Raw genomic sequence first — 22,677 nt, 5'->3', positions numbered from 1 at the left:
TCTGCCTCTGTAATACGGGTTAATGAAAGTAATACTAAAATAGTGTCTGAGTAACAGATAAAGCCATATTAAGTGCCTTTCTTTTTCAAACTGATCATCTCCTGGCTAAGTGATAATAGCGTGTCAATAAATAGACAAGAGGACATGAGATTATCTGCTAAAGGCCTTTTTCCAATTACCAACATGAGTTCTGTTGTCCAGACAGGGGAATAAAAAATCAGAGTACAACACCAAGAGCAAACCCTAATGTGAATTATCGGCTTTGGGTGATCATGTTGTGTCAGTGTAGGTTCATCAGTTGTAACAAATGGACCCCTCTGGTGGGGGATGTTGACAGCGGGTGACGCTAGGGGAGGGTTTTGGGAAAACAAGGGGAATATGGAAACTTTCTGTGAAATTTTACTGTGAACCTGAAACTGCTCTTTAAAGGCTGTTTTTAAAAATCAGGCCTTCCTAGCATTACCTGTTTTTCATCAGAAAAAAACAAAAAATCAAAACCTTTAAGTTCAAGTCTATATTCGACTGCTCTCTTTTTCTCCCCTGAATTTTGTTGTTTATTTCTCACTTTTCAAAATAATACCGCCGATGGAGTACGTGATCAGGAACTTCTCTCATATTCAGAACAACTCATATTGATTTAAAAATTGAAAAAAAAAAAAATTGAGAACTATAGGATTGGAAGGGGACTTCTTAGAACATCTAGGCTGAACTCTGAATCCCAAAGCACTCAAATCAAATCAAGCTGTAAAGGCTCTAATCCTGTAACCTATTTAGATATCTACTATAAAACACTTCTTGCTAACTCATTCATTTGGAAGGGAAAACACAACAAATGCAAGTGGTAAGGATGGCTAGTTTCTTGAAGTTGACTGAGAACAGTGATATCAGAAAGATTAAAAGAAGTTGGGTCCAAACTCTTAGGCCAATTTTGTGTTCGCTGGGAACCAGAAAATACAGTAAAGGCAACCTTTGCCAAATCAAAGAAATAAAAACGAACTGGGAGCTAGTGTGGTTTTGTTTTCAGACTTTGAGGTACATTTTCTATGAACAGTGTAGAAAGAAAGTATAAAACCATTGTTGACAACACTCCAAGGCAGTTGGTGGTTTTGTGGCATGGAGATAGAACTTTATGTCTATCACCAAAGAGAAAATATTTTTGAAAATGACTTAGCCAAGTAGGACATTGAAGTACCCTGACACAATAATATATTACATCTGGCTGCTTGGCGCAAAGATTTTTAGGGTTTTTTTTTTAGTACTTTTAGAGTTGGAAACTGAAAAGCCCAGTAAGAGAACACAGCCGGAGTGTTGCTTTTCTCAAGACAGGGAATTCAGCTTAACAACAGGATCCTTTCCCTCCCTTGTGTAAAAAAGGATCAGACAACATTCCAGGTAAGGAAGGGAAGTGGCCTCTTGCTGTAAAGGCTACTGTTCTTCACACTCACTCCTCCTGTGAATGTACTTCTGCAGAAGTGAATGAAATGGATGATCAAATCATTAGGGAGAGAGCTGAGGAAATCTTGCTGGAATAAGCTGCTTTTGGACCTGGAATACATATTTTCCATGCATTGTTTGATTGTCCTCCATATATGAACATTTTTATAAAGAAATTCATAATGGTAGCAAAAAAAATTCAAGAGCTCTTCCTAAGCCTTTTATCGCTGCTGACCTTTTAAAACCCCAGAGCTATGGAAAATCATCTGTTTATAGAAGAAGTAAACACTTTTCCTTGCAGCCAAAAAAATAGACATGAAACTCCCAGAAAGGGAAGTCTGTGGATAGGTGGGCTGCCCCTCACACTTCCTACTGTGGCCCCCACTCCCCCAGCTCACGTCTGGGGCACCGAGAGCTTCCTGCGTCTACTTTGACCGGTCTTTTGATGTCATCAACAACCCAAGTTCTTGAGAGATCATGGAAGGTTGTTGTGAATAATATTTTTATACTTTAGACCTACATTGTAATGCTTAATATATCGATTCCAGAATCAGTTACTTTTTAGGCATCTAACAGAGAATATCATATGGTTGTCTTGGACGCCCAGTGTGAGTGGACTGGAGATACTTCACACGTCTGATTTCATGACTTTATTGAAACAACAGCAGTAACAGTAATAGCCAGCATTCACTGAGTTCTTGTTAGGAGCCAGGCACTATGCTAAGCGTGTTGTACCCATTTTCTCTTTTAATCTTCACGACAAACCTATGGGTAGGTTAAGTACTAATTGGTATGCTTTTGGCTGCAATGAGCAGCTTACTATAAAGAAATTTATTATACTAATAAGTGCAGAGATTGTCACCTCTCATCTACTGTAGGTCTTTATTTAACGTCACTTTCTCAGTAGGCCCTTTTTTTTCTCATTTTTTTTTAAGTATAGTTGACTTACAGTGTTGTGTTAATTATTGCTGTACAGCAAAGTGATTCGGTTATACATATATATATACGTTCTTTTTCATATTCTTTTCCATTATGGTTTATCACAGGATATTGAATATAGTTCCCTGCGCTATACAGTAGGACCTTGTTGTTTATCCATTCTACATATAATAGTTTGTATCTGCTAATCCCAAACTCCCAATCCATCCCTTTCCCACCCTCCTCCTGCTAGGCAACCACCAGTCTATTCTCTATGTCCCTGATTCTATTTCTCTTTCATAGGCAGGTTCATTTGTGTCATATGTTTGATTCCACATATAAGTGGTATCATGCGGTATTTGTCTTTCTCTTTCTGACTTACGTCACTTAGTGTGATAATCTCCAGTTGCATCCATGTTGGTGCAAATGGCATTCTTTTGTTCTTTTTATGGCTGAGTAGTATTCCATTGTATATATGTACCACATCTTCTTTACCCATTCATCTGTCAGTAAGCCCTTTTCTAACCACCCTTTCTCACCTTCACTCACCCCCAACATTCCCGTTCCCTGTTTTTTTTTTTTTTAACTACTTTATTCTCCTTCTGTGTCTTATCTATTATTTATTGTCCGACCCCCCTGCTAGACTCTAAGGCTGATAAGACAGGAATCTTCATCTGTTTTGTTCACTACTTTGTGCCATTAGTTAGGGCCCAATAAATACTTTGTGAACGAATGAAGGGATGATGAACTGTCTGTAACTCATCCTGGACTGTCAGGAAACAGACATAATTGAGTGTGTTGTGCACTTCTGCGAAGGTTTCCCTTTTTTTTTGGAGGATTTCATTCCCTAAAGCACACCCTGCTTAGTATTTGGTGCAGCAGTGGTTAAGACGTTAGGCTGTGGGGTCTGAGTATACGTGGGCTTGAACTCTTGCTCCAGCACTTCCAAGCTGTGTGGACTTGAGTAAGATGCTCACGTGCCCCAGTTCCCCACTGCATGATGAGGATAAAATACAGCCCCTACGTGGAGTTTGTTGGGAGAGGTAAGTATGTCGATATGTGTTGGCAAGTATCAACTTAGAATGCAGCCCGGCCCCTAGAACATGCTCGATGAATGTGAATTACTGTTAGTATTTTAGCACTTCTTACGTGGGCACTCTAGTTATTGCTGTGTGTTTCCCTTAATATGTGGGCACCTAAAAGGAAGGGGACATTTAACATCTATTTATTTTTATACGATCTGTGCTTAGGAAATATACAACACACAGTTGTATTGTTTGTGAATTAAATTGTCGATAGTTCTAAGTCCAGGTCTGGATATAAACGACTATATTTTTTCCATTTTTAAACCCCCAATTTTATTAAAGTTATGTAGAATACAGTACAGTAACTCGTTTATACATAATGTGCTTTAAATTCCTCCCCTTTTGTGTTCCCTAAGCATTACATGTGACTAACTTTCCCCATTCACCTCTGAGGTATTTCAAGTTTTTAAGTGTGTGATGTGTCAATTGCCAGTAAACTGATGGCTCGTGCAAATGCTTCTTTGCTTTTAAGTATTGACACTGTTATTTCTAGAGGTACACTGTCTGTCTTCTGTGGTTTCATAACTAATCTTTCTTGGCCTCCTGTTTGAATATAGAAAGAGAAAAAGTAGAACAGTGAAAAAAAAAGGGGAATTTTTTTGGCTGATCTCATATTACCTCTGGGACCCAAGTGTCAAAAAGATGAATCTGGGGTTTGATGTAGTTGGCCTGTGCTTAGCGTTTTCTCCCAGTCTCACTGGCAGCACCTCTTAGTGTAAGAGACACTATATGAGAAGGGAAAATGTACAGCATGACTCTGAAGTTAGAATGAGATATTTTTTAGAAAGGCTCAGGTGTTAAAATGTAAAACCATTAAATGAATGCAGAGATAATCCAAACGGTTAAAAATTGACCTGATAAGACAAAACATTGCGTTTTAAAAACTGATACAATGTAAAAACACACAGAGTGTCTTTTTCAAGTAATTGTGGCAGAAGAAATATGCAATTGGAGTTCAGGATATTTTCCACGAATATCTAAAGAACTTTTTCTTAATGGCATGGAATTTATTCAAAATGGAGAATTTATTCAAACACTCCACTTTTTGTGATATTCCATTATATGATGGTAAATGAGGATTATTCTTTACCTTTGGGAGTAGAAAAGTGTTTTTTAAAAGCTTTCATCCAGTTTCTTCTCTTTAAATTTTTAGAAATGTTTTTTTCTGTGGCAAATTCAAATCCTTCTCATTCAGTTTCCCAGTTTTTATATAACATTTTTTCAGTCCATCGTGGGAAGAAATAGGAAGAAAATGGCTTTTTAAGTTCAGAAATCACTTTCTCTTTCTCTAGAAAGAAGCATGGATGATTTATTGTGTTTACAAGTTTTGCTTTTGTGAAAAGAAGAAGTGTTTGGTGTCTCATTAAAAATATACTATCTTTTCAACTTAGAGTTTTTCCTTTAAATGTCACAGATACTCAGTTTTGGATTTTCACCGATAATACCGAGGTTTTATCGTAATTGAACAAACATCTGGTGCTTGCAGTGGCTTCCCCAGGCAGCGCCTCTTCCCTCCACCTGTGTCTCCGTTTTCTGAGGGGAAAGATCCGTACCCAGTGCCAACTGCGGGCTTTCAGAGCTGTTTAATGACACAGATGCCCTTTGCAGCTACAGAACCTGAGGAGAAGTGAGACAGACCACTTTCCCCATTTTCTTAGTCTTTCACTGCATGAGTTTGTTAATACGGTTTGGAATGTGAAAGCCAAAACACTCTTCTGAAGTTTTTTCTAACGCAGTTGACCTAAAATTGTTTCATTCATGAGGATTTTCATCCTTGGCCTTATTTTGAATAATAGAGATAATCTTCTGTACATTTATTCCACTTCCTTTTCTTCAAAAGCCAAATGGAAATGAGAAGGGACATAATTTAAATACTTGAAAAATTCTTAGGACTTTTTGGGGTCTTAAAAAAAACCCACAAAATTTAAAAACTCATTAATTTTATATTTTACCCTCATGTAGAAGAATATTTACTAGCTGTATTAATTTTGAACTTATGAAAGGGCATGTGGGGTAGAGAAAGAGAGAACTAGGAACCCACTCTCAGCAGTTCAGATGCACGTGGGAGGGAGTGTTGCCAGTAAGGGCCTGGGGAGCTGTACTGATCCAGATCAATCATCATTAATGCTTAATAGTCAAATATGACCTCCCTTTGCACATCACATGTTTCTGTTTAAATATTCATGATTCCTAAAACCCTATATCCTGGAACATTAGGATTCCAGTCTGTTCTGAACATACAGCAATGCTGTTATAATTCTAAGAAAATGATTTAAAAATTCATTCCATAGTAATTTTCCATCACCTTCTACGAGACAAAAAATAGTAGCATAGTCTGGACAGTATTCAAATGATTCCCTTGACTTGCAGTGGGTCACATAGAAACGTTAAAATTTTAAGAAAAGATGTATTGTGTTACATTGGTTCTCTTATTTTCACCTGTATTCCTACCTAAGAAAAAACAAAAACAGAAAAATAACGACTTCATTTGCATATGGAAGAAATTTAAGTGTCAGAGTATTTGAATGGCTTACAATGGACAGGTAGCGAGTGGTGACCAGGATTGCTACTTAGAGTCCCTTAATATTTTAGTCTAATAAGTATATATCTCTTAGCAAGGAGAAAGGGAGACAGAATGAGCTTTTGAATGTGTAAGATGGTCTTTAACCAGGAAATACAACAGCGTGGATTGGCTTTTTTTTTAAGTAAATTTTTTTAATTGCTTAAAATATATAAAGAAAAGTGCATCAGTCATAAGGGTACTTTTGATAAACTTTTACAGAGTGAGCACACTTGGCAATGAGCCCCTTGAATGCTCTCTCAAGCTTCTTCCTGATTATTACCCATCCCCCTGCCCAATACCCATACACAGCAGTAACCACTATTTTGTCTTCATTACCATGGCTTTGTTTTGCCTGTTTTTGAACATTGTATCAGTGGAATTATGTAGCAGGTATTCATTTGTGTCTGGCTTATTTCATTCAACATTATGCTTATAAACTTCACCTGTGTTATATGTAGCAGTACTTCATCTTCAGTGCTGTACAGTATTTCATTGTATGAATATACTACAATTATGTATCCATTCTACTGTTGATGGCCATTTGGACTTCTTCAAGTTTGGGACTGTTGTAAATAAAGCCTTAGTAATCTTGAACATACCTTTTGGTGGATGTAATCACTAATTTCTGTTGGATATCACCTGGTAGTGTAATTTATAGGTCATAGAACATATGTATGTCTCATTTTCATAAATACAGCCAGTTTTTCAGACTACCGGTTTACACTGCCACCAGTTAAGTTTGAGACTTCCAGTGCCACATCTTGTCAACAGTTGGAATTGTCAGTCTTTTTAAAGGTTAGCCATGCTGAGTAATGGTATCGCACTGTGGTGTCAATTTGCATTTCCCTTGTGAGGACTGATGTGCAACAACTTTTCATACCTTTATATTGGCTCTTTCAGAATTGTTTCATTTGTCTACTTCTGTATAACAAACCTCTTCAAAAGGAGGTACCCTACACAACAATTCTCTCCATGGTAACTTCAGTTGAACCCAAGTTCTTAATTTTAATGAAGTCCAGTGTTTTCATTATTTCATTTGAGATCAGTACTTTATTGTGTCCATAATCTTTGCAAACCCTGAAGTCATTATGATACCTTTTATATTTTCTTCTGAAAGCTTTATTTTATATTTTACATTTGGAATCTGTCCTTGCCATGAAATTGATTTTTGCATATGGTGCGAAATAGAGGTCAAGATTTATTGGGTCGGCCAAAAAGTTCGTTTGGGTTATGGCGCCATCTTCTGGAAAAACCTGAATGAATTTTTTGGCCAACTCAATACTTTTTTCCTATGTCCATTTGGGTCGTGGCTGTTTGAGAAGAGCAGCCTTTCCCCACTGATCTGCACTGGTAACTCTGTTATGAAGCATGTGGTCAAATATATATGGGTCTATTTCTTCCTCATTCTATCCATAGGTTTACTTATCTACCCTTGCTCCAATAGCATACTCTCTTAATTACAGTGGCTTTATAATCAATTTAAATATATGGTGCTGCAAATTCTAAATTGTTATATTTTGTTGTCCACTGAGATTTTCAGGCCTATTCTTGGCCCTTTTCATTTCTATATAAGTTTTATAATCAGCTTATCAATTTTCACCAAAAAAAACTCTGCTGAGATTTTGTTTGGAATTGCATTGACTCAATAGGTCAATTCGGGAAGATTTCACATTTTACAATATTGAGTCTTCCAATCCATAAATAAGGTATATCCCTCAATTTGTTTAGGTTTTCTTTCATTTATCTTGGTGTTTCATTGCAGCTTTTTTGTGTAAGGTCTTACACAATATTTTTAGACTTATGCCTAGGTTTTTAATATTTTTGTACTGTAGTGAGTGGTACTTAAAGTGGTTTTTTTTTACCCTTATAATTGTTTGTTACTAGTGCATAGAGCTACATTTGATTTTTGTACATTGACCTTGTATCTATTACCTTACTAAATTTACTTGTTATTTCTAGTAGTTTATCTGCAGATTCTTTTGGATTTTGTACATAAACCATTATGTTGTAGATGAAAAACTATTTACTTATTTTCTTTTGATAATTATACTTTTCTTAGTCTTTCTAGGACCTCTACTACATAAAGGTTGTGATAGCTAGCTTCTTTGTCTCATTCCTGATCTCAGCAGGGAAAGCATTTAATATTTAAGTATGGTGTTTGCCATAGTTTTGTTTTTGTTTTTAATATGTACTCTTTATCAGATAAGGAAATTCTTTTTTATTTATGATTTGCTAAGTCTTTATTATGAATGGTTTTGAATTGTAATAGATGCTTTCTCTGTGTCTATTAAAAAAATTATTTTCTCCTTTATTCTGTTAATGTGAATCACATGGGCTGATTTGTTTAAACAAGATGAAAGTTTGTTTCTCTCTATGTAGCTGTTCAAGAACAAGTAATCGAGGGTTCAGAATGCAAGTGTACAGCACTGGAACCCAGACAATATCTGTTTTATTCTGCTCTCCTTGACATGTGGTTTCCATATCATGGTCCAAGATGGTAGCTCTAGTGGTCACCATCACATGCGCATTCCAACCATATTAATTTTTTTTTTTAGTGAAAATACCCTTGCATTCTTACAATAAACCCATTGGTCATGATGTATTAGTCTTCTTACATATCCCTAGAGGCAAACTGATAACATTTTTTTTAGAATATCTACATCCGTGTTCATGTAAATTTTCCTTCCTCTTAATGTCCTGGTAAAGTTGTGGAGTCATGGTGGTTCTGGTTTCATAAAATAAGTTGAAAGTATCCCTTCTTTCGGTTTTTCTGAAAAAAGTATGTGTTAAATTGGTGTTACTTTTTCCTCGGATTCCTTGAAGAATTTACAGGTAAAGTCATTTGTGCCTGGAATTTTTGGTTTTGTTTTATTTTGGGGGGGTGTGTGTTATGAAAGTTTTTAAACTGTAGTTAAGATGTACTTAAAAGATAAAATAACATTGTTTTTTGACTTTTCGTGTCAGTTTTGGTAACTTTTGTTTTTCAAGGAATCTATACACTTTAGGTAAAATTTCTAGTGCATTGGCACAAAGTTGTTCTTAATATCATCTTCTTATCTCTTCCTAATGTCGGTAGAATGTGTAGTAATGCCTTCCATTTTTTATTTTAGTAATTTATGCTTTCACTATTTTGCTCTCAGTCTTCCTAGGGGGTATTGGTCTTTGCAAAGAAACAACTTTCTTTCGTTAAGTTTTCTTTGTTTGCGATTATATTAATTTCTGCTTTTATACTTTTTACTTTCTTGGGGTTTAATTTGTCCTTAATTCTAACTTCTTGTGATTGATCCTTGGATCATTGGATCTCAAACTTTTCTAATATATGTATTTATGTCTAAGAATGGCTTTACTGCATTCACAAGTTCTGATGTTTTTTTGTTATTCAGATAAAAATATTTCAAGTCCATTGTCTTTTTTCTTTGACCAATGAACTATTTAGAGTTGTTTTGTTTAATATCTAGAAATTTAGAGATTTTTACTTATATTTTTGTTATTAATTTCTATCTCTAGTCAGCTAAACATACTTTCAATGACTTCAATCCTTAAAGCTTTTTGTGGCTCAGAATATGGTCACTTTTAGAAACTATCCCTTGTGTACTTGAAAGCAATGTATATTCTGCATTTGGACCTGTGTATATTGATTGGGATCAGTTTGTAAATTGTGTTGTTCATATCATCTATATCCCTATTGTTTTTTTTGCCTGCTTATTACATAATTTTCTGAGGGAGTATTTTATAATCTCCATTATTATGGAGATTTATGTTTCTAGTTTCAGTTTTCTGGATTTTGTTTTATATATTTTCTGACACAGGAATTAAATATAGATTTTTGTATCTTCCTGGTGGATTGAACCTTTCATCCCTTTGAAATGTCACTATTTGTCTCTATCAATGCATCTTACCTTTAAATCTACTTTATCTTTCATATAGCTACATATGCTTTCAGTTAAATTTTGCACAATTTATCTTTTTTTTTTAACATCTTTACTGGAGTATAATTGCTTTATAATGGTGTGTTAGTTTCTGCTTTATAACAAAGTGAATCAGCTATACATATACATATATCCCCATATCTCTTCCCTCTTGTGTCTCCCTCTCTCCCACTCTCCCTATCCCACCCCTCTGGGTGGTCACAAAGCACTGAGCTGATCTCCTTGTGCTGTGCTGCTGCTTCCCACTAGCTAGCTATTTTACATTTGGTAGTGTATATATGTCCATGCCACTCTCTCACTTTGTCCCAGCTTACCCTTCCCCCTCCCCATGTCCTCAAGTCCATTCTCTAGTAAGTCTGCCTCTTTATTCCCGTCCTGCCCCTAGGTTCTTCATAACCTTTTTTTTTTTTAGATTCCATATATATGTGTTAGCATATGGTATTTGTTTTTCTCTTTCTGACTTCACTCTGTATGACAGTCTCTAGGTCCATCCACCTCACTACAAATAACTCTGTTTCGTTCCTTTTTATGGCTGAGTAATATTCCATTCCATATATGTGCCACATCTTCTTTATCCATTCATCTGTCGATGGACACTTAGGTTGCTTCCATGTCCTGGCTATTGTAAATAGAGCTGCAATGAACATTGTGGTACATGACTCTTTTTGAATTATGGTTTTCTCAGGGTATATGCCCAGTAGTGGGATTGCTGGGTCGTATGGTAGTTCTATTTGTAGTTTTTTAAGGAACCTCCATACTGTTCTCCATAGTGGCTGTATCAATTTACATTCCCACCAACAGTGTAAGAGGGTTCCCTTATGTCCACACCCTCTCCAGCATTTATTGTTTGTAGACTTTTTGATGATGGCCATTCTGACTGGTGTGAGGTGATACCTCATTGTAGTTTTGATTTTCATTTCTCTAATGATTAGTGATGTTGAGCATTCTTTCATGTGTTTGTTGGCAATCTGTATATGTTCTTTGGAGAAATGTCTGTTTAGATCTTCTGACCATTTTTGGATTGGGTTGTTTGCTTTTCTGATATTGAGCTGCATGAGCTGCTTGTAAGTTTTTGAGATTAATCCTTTGTCAGTTGCTTCATTTGCAAATATTTTCTCTTATTCTGAGGGTTGTCTTTTCGTCTTGTTTATGGTTTCGTTTGCTGTTGCACAACTTATCTTTTCCTGTCTTTCTGTGTTCTTATATTGAACGGTCTTTCTCTTGTAAAAGGGATATAATAGTTCTTTTCTAATTCATGTTGACAATCTTTGTCTTTTAATTGGAGAATTTAGTTTGTATACATTTAATTACTGGTATTTGAGAGGTTCAAATCTGTACCTAATTCTGTTTTCCATTTGTCTCATCTCTTTGTTCCTTTTCCTTTCTTCCCCACCCCCACCATTTAGAGTATTTTTGATTATATCACCCCAACTTGTTTTTTTATATATATTTTGGAAAGAATGTTTTCCTATGATTTTTTAACTGAATAGTGAATTAAAGGAAAATAAAATGCACCAAAAGTTAAGTTTGAGATCTAAAATGTTTTGGTCTAAATTCTATTTTCACATAATAAAAAGTGAAATTGTATACAATACTTATCTGTAAGCAGTAGAAAAGTCAATCTTCAGATAGAAGCATTTACAACTGGCAATGTACTATTTGTGTTTGAGGAAGGGATTAGGTTCAAAGTGTTAATTTTTCATTCAACAGAATCTCTGAATTCATGTTCAGAAGATTGTACTTTTGGACAGGGTCTCCAGAGTTTTTGAAACTAAACAAACACAGCTTTGTATGAAAAGAAAAAAATCTTGGTTAGATTAAAAAGCACTTAAAGTTTTTTTGTTTGGATTTTTTTTGTTTGCTTTATTATTTTCAGTTGCAGCTGTAATTGTTGAAAATTGCTATGGTTTCCTGACAAAATATTTCCTAACTTAATAATTAGGAGCAGCATTTCTCTTAAGTAATTTTTTAAAATCATTTCAAGCAAAACAGTTTATTTTAAAGTAAAACATTCAGCTTTCTTAATTGTCAATTTGAAGAAATATTTAAATGTTACAAGTTTTTCAGTATATTTTAGAATATTTATGAATGTCTATCCACTTCTGTACAGTTTTATTCATTGCTGTTAGAGTGCAGAATATACTTAGGTATATACTCAAGTAGAATAATTTTTTACTTTCATATCTTCAAATAGTTGACTGCAAACAAATAATTTTTCTGATTTTAAGAGTAATATGTCCTCGATCTGAAAAACTTAGAAAATGTTAAGAAGTGAGAAAAAAAATCATTTATCAACCAACCAGTTGCTATTTGGTCTATTTCTTTTTTAAGTTTTCAGTATTTAAGTGTTTTAATAAGATCATATGCTTTTATCTTTACTTTTTCACTTAGAATTATGATTGTACCATACGTTTTTAAAGATATGCTCCTAATTATGGAGATAGACTCTGTCCTGTGTTGTTGTTGCCGTTAAAAATGTTTTATGAAGAAACTTGTATATAAACATTTCTTTTCATCAATGATCATGTCCCTAGAGTAGATTCTAAGACATTTAATTACAAGATCAAAGGATATTAGGAGCTTTATGGGTCTTCACAACATATGTGAGCTCCTTGCTTTCCAGAAATATTGTACCAGTTTCTGCTTCCACCAGAACCCAATGAGACCTCCTAGTCTAGACCTCCTAGACCTCCTAACATTCTCTCCAAAAAGAAACTCATGTTCACATTTTTCTGTTAATTTGATAAGAAGAAAATAATATTTAATTTGCATTTTATATTAGGTTAACCTCTTTTATATTTATCTCCTTTCTTCTGTGAGATTTTTTTTTACCTACCTACCTGAGGTAAAGTTTTTCTAACTGATTTATGTGTACTAAGGATAATAATCACTGATCAATATTTTACAAATGCTTTCCCCATTCTTTAACTTGCCTTTTAATTTTATAGTGCTGTTATTTCTTTCATTGCTTTATACTTGGCCGTTTTCCCTGTTCTGTTGTGAACAATTGTATATTTATATTTCTTATAGTATTTTATCTTTGTGAGGTTTTTTTTTGTATTTAACTCTTTCATACATCTGGGATATAAAAATGAATGTTTTCTTGCCCATCAGTTTGTCCTTTTCTCTTCATTCTAGAAGAGCGTTTTAAATTGGAATTTGAAAATTTCAAATACACGTTCCTGCATTATAAATTCTACTTTTTAAACTGTCTGCAGCACAGCTTTAATTTGACTGTTGCTTTCGGATGGAATGGGAAATGGCTAGGTTACCAGCTGTTTTTCTAGCTCAGCTCCATTGCTTCAGTAGTTCTTCCTCCCATGCTGTGGCTGTGAGTGCTCAGCCTTGTGTTTTGGTGATGATGTGATATACCATCGTTCTAAGATCTTCGTAAGTGTTTAGTGAGGGTTAGGAAGAGCCTGTGTGAGTAGACACATTTTCAACACAAGGTTGGGTCCAAAAATCTTCTAAGAAGCTCCAGCTGAGACTAGAAGAGCTTGGAGGGTAGAGGAACATTATCTAGGTGAAAAATATGACCTGAGATCTGTGGGGAAGGGATGGGGGGAGGGTGTCCTGGCATAACAGATGCCACTAGCAAAGATTTTGAGACATGAAATATGGCATGGATTTTGGGACATAGCAATTAAATTAGTTTCAGTTGAACATGTGTGATGGGGGAAAAAGTGATACATAAGCTATAGCTAAAGAGGTAGGCAAAGGCTGGCTTGTGGAAGGCTTGCTTGCTTTTGTATTCAACAGTATTATGTTTAATGTTGCCATTACACACCTATTATGTGCCAGACTTTGTTCAAGGCTATGGACATACAGTGATTAGCAAAACAGACATGATCTCTGCCTTCTAGGAACTGCACTTGCAGGGCGCAAGCAGTAAATACACAAGTAAACGTTTCAAAAAGCATATGACCACAGATCATTATGCTGCTGCAAGGGAAAAAACAGAGTCAATGAGAGGAAAGAGGAGGGAAAGCTCACTTATTTCACCTGAAGGGTCTCTTAAGAAATGGCATTTGAGCTGAGCCCTGAGGAGTGAGTTCCCCATGGAAGAGGGAGGTGGTGTGGAGCGTCCCCAGGTGGAGTTGTAGGAAGGGCAAAGGCGCTGAGGTAGGAAAGTACTAGGTGCATTCAGGGAGGTGAAAAAGACCAATGCCTGGTACTTAGAGGGAGGGAGACACAGCGAGGGATGGACTGGAGAGTTGGGGATGGAATGTACAAAGCCTCACAGGAGACATTAAGGGTTTGAATATCATTCTAAGAATAATTGAAATAGACTGATAGATTTTAAGCAGGACAGTGATATACTATATTTCATCATTTCTAAGATGCATATTTTTTCATACTTTAATATTGGAATGCTTCTTCCAGTTGATGTGATTTGTCTAAAAATAAGCAGTATGAAATACTTGAATTTGCAGAGCCTTTTTTCTTTCTCTTTTGGTGGTATATAAAGTAAACTCTCAGGTTTGATGCTATTCAATACTCTATATTTTTGAAGTGTATATTGCCCCGGGGACATTTGAAAATGGGATTAGAGGGGCAAGAGAAAACTCAGGGTGTCTTCTCAGATGTTGTTCAGACCAAGCATGTTGGTAGCTCAAGCTAGAGTAGTAACAGTATTATGGAGAGAAACGAATGACTCAAGAAATGGTTTGGAGAGAGAACCTGGTACTGGATTAGAACATAGTGCTGGTTTGGATGTAGGGTAAGGAGGAAAAGGGATACTGAAGATAGATCCCTGGTTCTGAATGTAACAATTAGATATTTGGTGGCACTGTTTGCTGACATGGTGAAAAATTAAGCAAAAAAAAATTTTAACATCAGAAGTACGATTTGGGTTATTGAACTAGAGTTGCCTTTGAGATGTCCATGTGGGTATGACAGTCAAGCAATTGGATCAAGTTAGATCTGGTGTTTGAAAGAGAAGTCTATGCTGGAGATACAAACTGGAAGTCCCCAGATATAGATGGCGTTGAAGCTATTAGAATGGATGAGGCCATCAAGAGAGACCATGCAATGAGAAGAAAAGAAGGCCTAGGACTAAGCCCTGAAAAACACATCTAGGGGTAAAGTAAAAGAGAAGGACTGTGGAATGTGGCTAGAGGATTAAGAGAAAACCCTGGAGCATATAGGACCATGGAATCTAAGGGAAGAGCCTGCTTTAAGAAGAGGAGAGTTGTCAAGTGTGTTAAACACCACTGAGAGATCTATTAACGTGACAATCAAGAGTCCTTTGGATTTTACAAAATGATGACCTTATCAAGAGCCATTTTGGTGGAGTACGATATATGAGAGCCACCCAGGAGCAAATGAGAACTAATGGAGTAGACACAGCACATGTAGGAAAGTCTGGAACCTTGACTGTTAAAGGGGGTGAGAAATATGGTTCTAGCTGAAGAGATTTTGTGCCCTGAGGCTCTTTGTTTTTTTTAAGATGATAGCAGGAAGTGTTTGATCCTGATGGAATGATCCAGTAGACGGGGAAAGGGCAGTAGAAGATGCAGAGGCAGAGGGGCCAGCTAGGAAAGCAAATAATTTGAGAAGCGAGTATGGATGAGCTCCAGAAGGCACATGGCATGGGCCTTGATACTGTTATCCCTGGAGAAAAACTGAAGAGGCTTTAAGCAAAGAATTATTTGGTTGGACTATTTCAATAGGTTAATCATTCTCTCATTGTGGAGGATGGGTTTGGAGCGGCAGTGAGTGGCTGAGAGCACAAAACCCGGTAGAATGTCATTGCAGGAATTCCGATGAGAGATGAGGAGGCCCCCAGTAAGGTTGGAAAAGAGGGGAGAGGTTGGAGATAGAACAAGAGAGAAAATCAGAGGAGTGGGATGCTTGTATGTGGGGAGGTGACCAAGGATGAGTCCCGTGTCTTTGGATAAGTTTGGGATTATAATGATTGTGATTTTAGGGTGGTTTTCCACTAGGTTATCTTTAACTGTGGCTGGTGAATGTATGTTATTCATGTAATGACTGATTAAAATCAGAGCAGAGTTTAAGTTTTGTTTCTCGGGAACTTCTAGCTATTCCCATATATCATTTGGGAGGCTGCTCTGGGTAATTTTTAAAGAATAATTCAAGTAAATCTCTTTTAAAGTAGTGAGTTTCAAGGCTGGAAAAAAAAAAAATTGATCTCTCATTGGCCAGCCTTGTTTTCCAGAATTTGGGGCTAGAAAGTTGGATTTGAAATAACTTGCTATACATCTGTCATTTCTCGTTGCTGATCTTAGGCCACTGGCTTTCAAAACATACTTGTGACCATCAAGGTCCACAGGTTTTCTCCCCAACTTCTCTGTCAGGCAACAGCATGGAAGTCAAACTCTGCACAAGGATGTCGTCTTCTGCTGTTTTCTGGCTCATCCCCATTTCCCAGAACAAAGTTATTTTCCATAACAAGGCCCATATTCTTCAGCCTTGTTGACGTTGCCAGACCTCAGTGGACCTTTTTTAAAAGGCTCTTTCCATATCCTATTGTGTTGTCTGGACTGTCTCCAAATCCAGTTTTTAATTTCCTATTGGCTAAACTTTATTTTTTTTCTTTAGGCCTGCGCTCATCTTCCGTTTAATCCTGGCTTCTCTCCTATGCTGTGAGAGAGACCTTAATCTCTTTTGGGCCCATAGCCATGCCATTTAAAAATTCCTTTGGGCAGATATTCAGCCGGTTTAACATTGTTCAGTCCCACTTCTTGGCTGGGATTTACCGTCTCCTGGTCTGCTTCTGTTCCATTCAGTAAAGAGTCTGAGGGCTGCATTTCTCCTGAAGCAGGAACCCTACATCCCTTCCAGTGTAAGCCCCCTTTCTTTGGCTCTATTCTCCTAAGAGTCTAGTGCCAAACATTTAAACAATTCCAATTGGGCAGGAAGCCTTGGGCTGAAACAGTGGGTCATTCCTTCTCATGGAGAGATCCAAAGAGCACCAATGCTGGACATGGTCCTGGGACATTCTGTGGGTTACACATCCCTGGTGCTTGATGGGTCTTTCTTTGCAAGGGTCTTCTAGAAAAATAGCGTCTTCAGGACCTACAAAACCTCAGATCTTTAGATTTCAGGTATGATGATACTTGATGTCAAGGCCTTGTTGAAGGACAAGAGGAGGTTACTTGATTAAACTGTATGTCAGTAAGTGGTAAGTCTAGGAGTATGTGTTCTGACTTGCACCTTCATAGTGGACACACTCCAGTGTACTTGATGGGCTCACAATTGGGTTAGTTCTGCTCATCCTCTCAGTTTTATAACCATGGTGGGAGGCAAGAAGATGTGGTGGATACAGCCACAAACTTAGATTCTGAAGATTGTTCCTTCACTAAGCTCTGCTCCTTTGCCAGTTGTACCACTGGTTGACTGCGTAACCTTGAGGCAAGTTACTTCCCCTCTCTAGGCCTCAGTCTTCTGGTTCTTAAAATGAAGAGATTGAACTGGATAAACTTCAAAGTCCCTTTGAATTAAGATAAACCTTATCATTCATCTAAAAATGCTTTGATGGGGACTTCCCTGGTGGTCCAGTGGTTAAGACTTTGCCTTCCAATGCAGGGGGTGCAGGTTCAATCCCTGGTTGGGGAACTAAGATCCCACATGCCTCACAGCCAAAAAACCAAAACATAAAACAGAAGCAATATTGTAACAAATTCAATAAAGACTTTAAAAATGGTCCGCATCCAAAAAATCTTTTTAAAAAAAATAATAAAAATGCTTTGATGACAGGAAGGCTTTTTCTTACCAACCATCCAAGAGCTGTGGGGATTTTCCTATGAGTCATCCCTTATCAAAAATGACACCCCGTTCCCATCATGCACCTCTCTAGAGAGCCCTGGCAGCAGAAGGAAGGCTCGTCAGAGAGCTCCTTCCTTGAATAGATGGATATGTCTTGCTCAGAATAAGGAAAAGGAAAAGCAAGAAAACAAAGGTAGGAGATGTTAAGAAAGTGAGAAAGACTCTTGTTAATTCAAAACAAAACAAAAAACTGAAGAGCATATCTGAAAAGAAGAAAACCACATCATTTATTTGACAAAATATACCCAAATACTCCTTTTCCCCATGCACATGGACTTTTCTGCATATAACACAGAACATCTAATGGAATCATTGAGTTTTTTTTATGAATTTCATTGTTTGAGGTCTTTGAACACAGTTGTAATTTCTTAGTTAGTAAATAAAGTTTACTTGACCCCAGCTCCTTTTAGAAAATCATGTTTCCTCTCCATACGTTCATGTTATTTCGTAGTTCACTTTACCTAAGTGAGAATCGAAGGACATGGTACAAGGTTGGAGTTCTGCTGTTATATGTAGAATCCCTAATAACAGTCAGTAGGTTTTGAAAAACTTTTGGTCCATTGAGAAAATGGACTAAGTAAAAAGCATACGGACAAGGAAAGTTGATCTACCAAGTAGGACAGTGGTTAAGACCCTCAAAGTGTGGGCCTGTTGGTCATTGACAACATTGCTCCTTTAAAAATGAGCCCCTGGCAGTTCCGTTCATCCAGGACTATGCTCTACTTCTCTTTCTGACATTTAGGTTATCTTGTTATTGGAAAATTCACATCAGTGATCTGCTTTCCTTGGTCTGTGTAATTTTTTCTTGAATTCATTTCCATTGAAATGGTAATATTTATATCTGCCTTGCTTAGTAAAATATAACTAACAAAAACTTGCATGAGAAATCAATTTTTACAGTAGTGTATCAAATTCATCTGGGTTGTCAGCTGAGAGATCTCTGGACGGTTACTCCTGTATCACTTACCTGGTGGACAGTATGACTGGTGATAGATAATATCATGCATGGCTTTTACAGATGCCCAAGCAAAATCCTTTTAGTAATTTAACAGAGTCATCCTTAATTAAGCAAAAAGAAAATCTGTGATATATGAATCATTCAAAATTTAGTTTCATATTCAAAATTCAACTTCAGCAAAAATGGGATAGCTTTTACTCATCCATTTAATGAAGTTTGCATCTTGATCAGGCTTTTATTCTAGCATAATAATAAATTCTCTTAACATTTAGCTTTATTCTTAGAGTTAATATTAGTTGTAGCAGTTCTTATAAATCTATTTATAGACAGGACTAACAATGGAAAAAAATCTCTGAGAGTTCATGTCATCAAAAAAAATTCTAATGAAATGATATTTTTTTTTAAATATGTCATTAGAGAAGTGAAACAAACACCCTCTAATTAAGCTATTACTTCACCTCATTGTTGAAACATGAACCTGCTGAAAGTTAGAATATATCGTTTTCATAAAATATTAGTTGTTGAAGAGCTAGTCTATTTTTCCTATTCGTTGAAATCCAAAATATTGCTCATCTAAACTTTCTCTGTTAATCACTATTACAGTAAGTCTGAGACTGCAAGACACCCAGTAATTCATAACCGGCTCAGGATTTGTTCACCTTAAGGTCAGTTATTCAGTCCCTGAGCTGGCAGTCATTAACAAGAAATCGTCATCTGTAAGTGCACAGAGTTCATAAAAAGGAAAGCAAGAGCTTTTACTTCCAGAATCTGGACTGAAAAGCCACCAGGTTTCCAGGCACTGCTTTCCCTTCCTCCTCCTTTGCTGTCCACTGTCCCATTTCGTAGGGAATAAGTTGCTGGTGAGGTTTAGTTGAAGGTTCCCCAACCCCAAAAGTAGCCCTGATAAGCACGGTAATGTCCCCAAACACTCTGGGAGTACAAAGAAGGGTCCCTGAAATCTGCCACACAGGAGGGACCACACAGGAGGTGTCTCTTGGGCTGACCAAGGGCCAGGGAGAGTTTCTGAGCAAAGCGGACAGAGGGGAGAATTTCTAGTGGAGGAAGAGATGTGCACAAAATCAGTGAGAAATTAAAGACTCCAGGGTTTTCAAAGAACTCTACTGCATATCCTCATAGGACTGGAGCATAAATTAGGAAGGAGGTTAGCTAAGAACCATGGCCAGACATGTAGCCAGACGCCAGACGATGAAGGGGGCTCGGGGCTCTGGGCTCTGCCAAGGAGAGTGGTTGGTATTCTCTAGCCGTGAAGAGGTGGAATATTCAGAGCTACGGAATGTCCCTGGCAGGTTTGCAGTTTGGTGGAGAATGGATTAGAGGGAGGCAGACAAGACCAGAGATAAACCAAATAGGAGTATGAGGGATATCAGGAAAGATAAGAGGGTATGATTGGGGAGGCATGAGGAGAAGGAGAGAGGGAAGGATTGACACTAAGGTTCATGGCTGGGGTGACGCGTTGGGTTCTCGGGAGAAGGGAATACAGGAGAAGTGGTGAGTAAGTTCACTTACTATGAACATGTCCAATAGATATTAGATAAATGGTTCTAAAGGACAGAGGGCCAGCCCTTGAGAGAGACTGGGAGACCGTCAGTACGTAAGTGGTAATTAAAGCACTTCTGAGTTTCTTTCCAGCCCTTAAATCCCGTGGTTCAGTGAATAACGTAATCTCTTCGACAAGTGCCCATTTCAGGAAGTCTAAAATTAGCAGTGGCCTGTGTGAAGTGACTTGATGACACAGTGCAGTTACCCTTCTCATGGTTGTGATTAGTAAATCAATTGTGATCCCAGCCTGATGCTGACATTGAAAATCCATCAGGGCAGATTTATTGAGTGTCTTTGTGTTGGATGCTGCAAGGGAGATTCATTTATTTAAGATGTGAAATAATTTCATTGACTTTTTCCATTGAAGTTGAGGTAAGATGAAGAGGCAAAAAAGGAAGGATAGAGGTGAGAGGGATTGCTCACGAAGGTCAGCAAGTCGGGTTTAGTAGGAAGACAGTGAATGTGGTTTTAGGCTTGGTAAGTTTGAGATGATGATAGAAGATGAAATGATCAAGAATAAGAAGGATCCTGACTGGAGACAAAGTTCTGGGGATTTGTGCCCTGTGGAGTCTGGAGAGTGTGGAAAGGGTGGAGAACAGAGAAGAAGGGAGTGCTGAGGATGAAGCAGATCCCAGGGAGGGCTGAGCCCTGGCAGACACCACCTTCAGGCTGGAAAAGGATGAGAGTGAGCCAGAGTGTTTAAAGATAGAACGAGAATAATACTCTGCCTGGGGTCGTGAAAAGGGAGTTCAAGGAGAAGATGTTGACCAGACATGGAGGTCTAGGGTGATGATGATTGACTGGGAAATGGTCATTGAACTTAACGATAGGTTGGCCATTGGTGTTTTTTCTCAAAAGGGTTTCGTGGGATAAAGAGTTAGAAAGACAGATTGTAGGTCATTAAGGGAGGAGTAAGAGGACGAGTAATAATTATGATAGTTATAATAGTAGGTAACATGTACACGTCCTACCTTACATACCAGGCAATGTTCTAAGCACTTTATACATGTTATTTTGTAAATTATAGTAATTCTAGAAATGTACTAATATTATTAATGTTATTAGTATTTTTACTGTTTCCTTTTTACTGTTAAGTATATTAGGAGATAAAAGCAATGCACGTAGATAGTTCTTTTGATATGTTTTGCAATGATAGAAGGAATGGAAAAACAAGGTTGGTGACATCATGGTAAAATGAAAGCTTTTCCAAGAGATTTTAACATGTTTGAAGGCAGTGAGGGAAGGAGCCAGGGAGGAATGATCGAAGATGCAGAAGAAAGATGAGCAGGTGGGACTATAGGAAGAAGAGACTGGTAGGGATGGAGAAGGGGCCCCGGACACAGTTTTGAGTTGAGAAAATTAAGAAAAGTTTGTAGTCACTCATATTTTACAATTCAGAAGTGAGACAGTCTCTGAAGTTATGCTTGATAGTGTTGGACAATTAGGAAGAGAAGTGAGAGAGCTGCTGAATATCATTGCATGCATCTTCTTTATCTTCTTGAAAAATTTTTGACTTGGTGTTTAAAATTTTAGAAAGAGAAAACTCAACTTTATTAGTATGAACTCCACCCAACTAAATTCTGTCGAGTGCAATTTAACTTGTCATTTTCTTTATCGTTTGTTATTTCTTTATTTGAACATAAACGTGAAATCTTCTTCACATGTATTTGGATGCCGTAATTGCGTTTTCTCTTGGTTGTTTCTCCAAAAACTTGTGTTTGGGGCCTGTGTAGTCCAGAGGCAGAGAGGACAGGGAGCCTGGAGGGTGGAACGTGCAGTGTGGCCATAAACAAGGAGAACGGGAGTGATGGGGGTGGGAGAGTGGAGAGGAAAGTGAGTAGCTGTGAGGGTAAGGAAGAACTGTATTGAAAAGTCCACTTGTAACTTCACCACTGAGGCATCACTTTTTTTTTTTTCGGTACGCGGGCCTCTCACCGTTGTGGCCTCTCCCATTGCGGAGCACAGGCTCCGGATGGGCAGGCTCAGCGGCCGTGGCGCACGGGCCCAGCCGCTCCGCGGCATGTGGGATCTTCCCGGACGGGGGCACGAACCCATGTCCCCTGCATCGGCAGCGGACTCTCAACCACTGCGCCACCAGGGAAGCCCGAGACATCACTTTTATGAGAACATCTTTTTTAACAGGGGATAGAAAGCACAGGACTACTATCATCAAGTTTATAGAGAACAAAGTGAATTCACAAGTTGGCCACTGGCTAATCAGTTGGAGCAGCACTGACATTTAGGACCTGAGTGGCTATAACTTGGTGACAGGAAAGTGTTTCTTGTGAATAAAGTCTTTTTTCTAGAATAACTGGGACTGGCTGGCTACACCGCTGAACTTATCAGATCAAATTCTCCCTCTGCCCCTTCCCCTCTCCCCCTAATCCCACCCCCCATTCCCAGCCCCCTTCATGGGAATGCTGTTTAGACTTGACCAAGCTT

The 22,677-nt window shown here is 37.7% G+C and overlaps 1 protein-coding gene across 24 annotated transcripts in view; it reads left to right on the top strand.

The window, feature by feature from the left end:
- The window catches only part of LTBP1 (latent transforming growth factor beta binding protein 1), a 428,310-nt gene that overhangs the window by 353,007 nt on the left and 52,626 nt on the right, over positions 1-22,677 (top strand). The gene's annotated exons all lie outside the window — the stretch shown is intronic.

Source organism: Phocoena phocoena, chromosome 14 (assembly GCF_963924675.1).
Source record: "Phocoena phocoena chromosome 14, mPhoPho1.1, whole genome shotgun sequence".
NCBI lineage: Eukaryota > Metazoa > Chordata > Mammalia > Artiodactyla > Phocoenidae > Phocoena > Phocoena phocoena.
Note: the sequence above shows the minus strand (reverse complement) of the source record. Positions and strands in the feature narration are given on the sequence as shown.